The sequence below is a fragment of the Sapajus apella genome, unplaced genomic scaffold (assembly GCF_009761245.1).
Source record: "Sapajus apella isolate SASKATOON/1434 unplaced genomic scaffold, GSC_monkey_1.0 scaffold15, whole genome shotgun sequence".
Lineage (NCBI taxonomy): Eukaryota > Metazoa > Chordata > Mammalia > Primates > Cebidae > Sapajus > Sapajus apella.
The window spans coordinates 31,136,353-31,142,002 of NW_022436955.1; the positions used below are offsets into that span (position 1 = coordinate 31,136,353).

General features: G+C 55.0%; 1 long non-coding RNA gene across 1 annotated transcript in view; it reads right to left on the bottom strand.

Annotated features, from left to right (window-relative positions):
• Window positions 1-3,964, bottom strand: part of LOC116555747 — a 38,490-nt gene extending 34,526 nt beyond the window's left edge. The window contains exons 1-2 of the long non-coding RNA XR_004270659.1: window positions 3,569-3,964; window positions 3,511-3,513 (exon numbers count right to left, since the gene is read on the bottom strand). This is a non-coding gene — a long non-coding RNA (uncharacterized LOC116555747). The remainder of the gene's footprint in view (window positions 1-3,510; window positions 3,514-3,568) is intronic.
• Between the last annotated feature and the right edge of the window lie 1,686 nt (window positions 3,965-5,650).

The following is a 5,650-nucleotide window of genomic DNA, read 5'->3' on the forward strand; positions in this document are numbered from 1 at the left end:
CCTCTCCTCTGTGTGTGTCTGTGTCTCCCCCTGTGGCCTCTCCTCTGCATGTGTCTCTGTGTCTTCTGTGGCCTCCCCTCTGCGTGTGTCTCTGTGTCTCCCCCTGCGCGTGTCTGTGTCTCCCGTGGCCTCTCCTCTGCATGTGTCTGTGTCTCCCATGGCCTCCCCTCTGCACGTGTCTCTGTATCTCCCATGGCCTCCCCTCTGCGCGTGTCTCTGTGTCTCCCCCTGTGGCCTCCCCTCTGCACGTGTCTCTGTATCTCCCATGGCCTCCCCTCTGCGCGTGTCTCTGTGTCTCCTGTGACCTCTCCTCTGCATGTGTCTCTGTGTCTCCTGTGGCCTCTCCTCTGCATGTGTCTTTGTGTCTCCTGTGGCTTCTCCTCTGCACGTGTCTCTGTGTCTCCCATGGCCTCCCCTCTGCGCGTGTCTCTGTGTCTCCTGTGGCCTCTCCTCTGCATGTGTCTCTGTATCTCCCATGGCCTCCCCTCTGCATGTGTCTCTGTGTCTCCTGTGGCCTCCCCCATGCGCATGTCTCTGTGTCTCCTGTGGCCTCTCCTCTGCATGTGTCTCTGTGTCTTTTCTTCCTAATAGGACAGCAGCCATTGGATTTGGGGTACACCCTGTTCCAGTGTGACCCCATCTTTTTTTTTCATTTTTTTTGAGACGGAGTTTCACTCTTGTTACCCAGGCTGGAGTGCAATGGCGCGATCTCGGCTCACCGCAACCTCCGCCTCCTGGGTTCAGGCAATTCTACTGCCTCAGCCTCCAAAGTAGCTGGGACTACAGGCACGTGCCACCACGCCTGGATAATTTTTGTGTTTTTAGTAGAGACAGGGTTTCACTATGTTGGCCAGGCAGGTCTAGAACTCCTAGCCTCAAGTGATCTGCCCACCTCAGGCTCCCACTGTGCTGGGATGACAGGTGTGAACCACCGTGCCCAGCCTTGAGTTTGAACCTCTGTCCTCCAGCACTATGAGAGGATCAATATTCAAGCCAACAGCCTGTGGCCATCTGTTGCAGTAGCCGTAGGAACTGAAGCAGCACTGCCTGGACCCCTGGCTGCACAGCCTTAGGCCGGAGAGGGGCGGTGGTGGGGTAGTGAGGTGGGGGGAGTGCTGTCACAGGCATGGCCGATGCAGAGACGCCCTGTAGAGGCATCCTATGTGGGGCCCCCAGAAGGGTTTGCCCACAGCTTCCTCCTGCCCCTCTCACATCCCCGGGGGAGCAGCAGGTGCTTTGTCACTTCTGACCACACTTCAGCATCCAGCCCCCTCATCACGGCACTGCTGGGGCCCGCAGAGCCCAGAGACTCTACGAGAAACATCACCATTGTCCTTTTCTGTACCACTGAGTCCACTGGAGCTTGCCCCAGGGTCACAGAGTGCTGAGGCCAGGACCCAAAGCCGGCACAACTGGCTCAGGCCTGTCCACACCTTCCTGACACCTGTGGCTTCCGCAGCATCTCCACCGTCCATCTCTGCCCATCCTGGAATCGGTCAGCACACTGCTGGGCCTCTGCACGCTGTGGGGTCCCCGCAGATCTGAGGACAGCCCTCCGGGAGCCGGGAGGTGCAGAGGCACCACCAACACCCAGGGCATCGGATCCCCTTGCAGGGCTGCCAGGCAGTGATTCTCACCAGCCCAGGCACAGCTGTGGCATTCGTGTCCCCAGCTCCTATAATTAGGTTCTACAAACCAGGCGGCTTTAACAACACACACCGAGTACCCCGCAATCCTGGAGGACTCAACCCTGGAATCCCAAAGTCGACAGGACCTCACTCCCACCAGAAGCTGCAGGGGAGGCTCCCCCACTCCTCTTCCGGCTCCTGGTGGCCCCGGAATCTTGGCGCCTGGCTTCACTCCAGTCCCTGCCATCCTCTTCACACAGCCTCTCCTCTGTGTGTCCAAATCTCTCCCTTCTTCTCTTTTTTTGAGATGGAATCTCACTCTGTCCCCCAGGATCATGGCTCACTGCAACCTCTGCCTCCCAGGTTCAAGTGATTCTCCTGCCTCAGCCTCCTGAATAGCTGAGATTACAGGTGCCCGCCACCACGCCCAGCTAATTTTTTATTTTTAGTAGAGATAGAGTTTCGCCATGTTGGTCAGACTGGTCGCGAACTCCTGACCTCGTGATCCACCTATCTCACCCTCCCAAAGTGCTGGGATTACAGGCATGAGCCACAGTGCCGAGCCAGTTTCTCCCTTCTTATAAGGACACCTGTCATTGGGTTTAGGGCCAGCCCTTTGGTAAGTGTGACTCATCTTAGATAATCACATCCACAAACACACTGTTTCCCAACAGGGTCACACTCACAGATACAGGGGTGAGGACTAGAGCAGATTCTAGGACAAACCCCATCCACACAGCTGTAGAAAAGTGCAGCCACTCCCAAACCACGGCCACGGACAGCAGTGTATAGGCTGAGCCCTTTCTCCAGCGGGCCTCCTGTCCTTGGCCCCACTAGAAGTCCCTGGACAAGAGAGCCCTTGAAGCAGGCTGGAAGGCTCAGGCCCCAGGCGCAGAGGTGGGCAGAGCGAGCCCAGCAGCCATGCATCAAAGGGACAGCCTGCCCCACACCCCTCCCTCAGAAAAGCCAGAAGAGAGAAGACAGTCTCCTCCCACGCGGGGTCCTCGAAGCAGGTGTGCTGGTGACTCTGGCCGCGTGTGGCTGCCTGTGAGACTGCCCCCAGACTCCCCTGGAGGCCCACCTTCTCTTAGCCAGCACCCTGGGCTTCACCGGCCACAGCAAAGCAGCCAAATTCCCCAATACTCCGAGTCCTTAGAGGCAAAGCTGCCCAAATGGGGAAGTGATTCTGCTGAGGGGATGGGCACCTGGGGCTGGGACCAGCAGCACAGAGGGATGGGTGCGATGCGGGGGCCTGCACCCCATAGCGGCCCCAGCGGCTGGACCCCCGGTGACAGCAGAGCCTCTTCTGCTGCTGGAGGAAGTCAGGTCCATTCATCCCACACCTGTCATGAGCTTGGGCGGCTCTAGTGCTGGGTGCTGATTAGAAAACAAGACAGGGAGGCCAGGCCTGGTGGCTCACGCCTGTGATCCCAGCACTTTGGAGGCCAAGGAGGGAAGATTACCCGTGGACAGCAGTTCGAGACCAGCCTGGCCAACATGGTGAAACCCTGTCACAACTAAAAGTCCAAAAATTAGCTGGGCATGGTAGCACACACCTGTAGTCTCAGCTATTTGGGAGGCTGAGGCAGGAGAATTGCCTGAACCCAGGAGGTGGAGGTTGCGGTGAGCCGAGATCGCGCCATTGCACTCCAGCCTGGGTAACATGAGTGAAACTCTGTCTCAAAAAAAAAAAAAAAAAAAAAAGAGAGATTGAGACCCTAAAGTAAAACCCAAAACTATCAAAACCCTAGAAGACGACCTAGGCAATACCACGCTGGACACGGGAACAGGCAAAGATTTCATGAAGATGCCACCAAAAGCAATTGCAACAAAAACAAAAACTGACGCATGGGACGTAAGTGAACTCAGCTCCTGCAGTAACCGCCTCCTCCTGAACCCGTTCCTTCATTTGCCCCATGTTTTCCCAACTCACTCATCACCCGGTTTCCGCTGCCTCTTGCTTTGAAGGCTCAAATCACACAGCGGCCGGCCGTTCATCCATCCCTTTCTCAGCCAGATGAGTTCTCAGCTCGGGGCCAAGCAGCGCCGCCAGGGGGGCCTGCGTGGAGGGCTCGGAGAACAGCTCCACAGGAGGGTTCTGCACAGCGAAAGAAACTATCAACAGAGTAAAAAGACAACCTACAGAATGGGAGAAAATATTTGCAAAGTATGCATCCGACAAAGGTCTAAAATCCAGCATCTATGAGGAACTTCAATACACAAGAAAAAAACAACCCCATTTAAAAGTGGCCAAAGGACATGAACACACTTTTCCTGGTTTTGTTTGTTTGGTTGGTTTTTTTGAGATGGAGTCCCACTCTGTCGCCCTGGCTGGAGGGCAGTGGCGCGATCTCGGCTCACTGCAACCTCCGCCTCCCGGGTTCAAGCGATGCTCCTTCCTCGCCCTCCCCAGTAGCTGGGACTTCCGAGCGCACGCCACCACACCTGGCTATTTTTTTTTGTATTTTAGTAGAGCTACGGTTTCACCGTGTCGCCAGGATGGTCTGGCATTCCCGAGTGCAGGCAGTCCACCCGCCTCAGCCTCCCAAAGTGCTTGGATTACAGGCGTGAGCCACCGCACCCAGCCTGAACACACTTTTCAAAAGAAGACATATGGCCGGGTGCGGTGGCTCACGCCTGTAATCCAAGCACTTTGGAGGCCAAGACGGGCGGATCACCTGAGGTCGGGAGTTGTAAGACCAGCCTGACCAGCATGGTGAAAGCCTGTCTTAAAAAAAAAAAAAAAAAAAAGACATATACAGCCAACCAACATGAAAAAAAGGTATCACTGATCATTAAAGAAATGCAAATCAAAACCACAGTGAGATACCATCTTAAACAAATCAGAATGGCAATTAAAAGGTCAGGCTGGGTGCCGTGGCTCACACCTTAATCCCAGTACTTCAGGAGGCCAAGCCAGGTGAATCACTTGAGGCCAGGAGTTGCAGACCAGCCTGGGCAACATGGGGAAACCCCGTTTCTACTAAAAATACAAACATTCTACTAAAAATACAAATATCTTCCGGGTGTGGTGGCGCATGCCTGTAATCCCAGCTACTCGGGAGCCTGAGCCCTGAGAATTGCTTGAACCTTTGAGGCAAAGGTTGCAGTGAGCCGAGATTTCGCCACTGTACCCCAGCCTGCATGACAGAGTGAGACTCTGTCTTTAAAAAAAAAAAAAATGGATGGGGCCTGATCACTCACAACAACGCTGAATGCAGCTCCTTCGGGAGCACAGTCTCTGAGGCCAAGGCTTGTCTGCCTGGACCTTCTCCCTGGAGGTCCGGGTGCACACGGAAACATTGCGTCCCTTCCCAGGCTCCCCTTTCAAGGATGTAATGGATTTATCATGGATTCATTTGCCAGCTTTTCCACCAGGCCAACTGCACCCCAGCTGTGCTGGAGCGGCCCTTGTATCCTGGATCAGATACGTCCAAGGCCTCAGTCCAATAAAGAGAATGATTTGTCAATGTACCGTGATACTGAATGCTCTCTCGGTTCCATCAAACATGACAGTATCTTTACATGTTCTCATAGGGAACATTGAAACCTTTTGCAATATCTTGAATCCAAACCATGGCATTCACAGCACGCCTGAATGTCCCCAGCCTCACCTGGGGAGTGAGCACACGCCGAATGCCCTCCTACGGAGCTGCTCTCTGCGGCTCTGCACAGGCCGGGTGGGGCTGAGAACTGATAAAGTGAGTGATAAGCTGCCGCTGTGTGACTGACGCCTTCCAAGCAAGAGGCAGCAGAAACCAGGTGATGAGTGAGTAGGGAAAACACGGGGAAATTAACGGATGGGTCCAGGAGGAAACACTTACCGCAGGAAGCCACCCCAGCCCAGCCTGCTGCTGCCTGAGGCGCTGAACAGAGCTGCTGTATGCTAAGCGTTCTGGGTACAATCACGTTGTAGGATCTGAACCTGGGGTGGTTGCCAGGCCACTGCCAAGACAGGAACATTGCGTCCCTTGTGACATCTGGACCTGAGCCATCTCAGTGTGGAAGTCATGGCCAGAGAA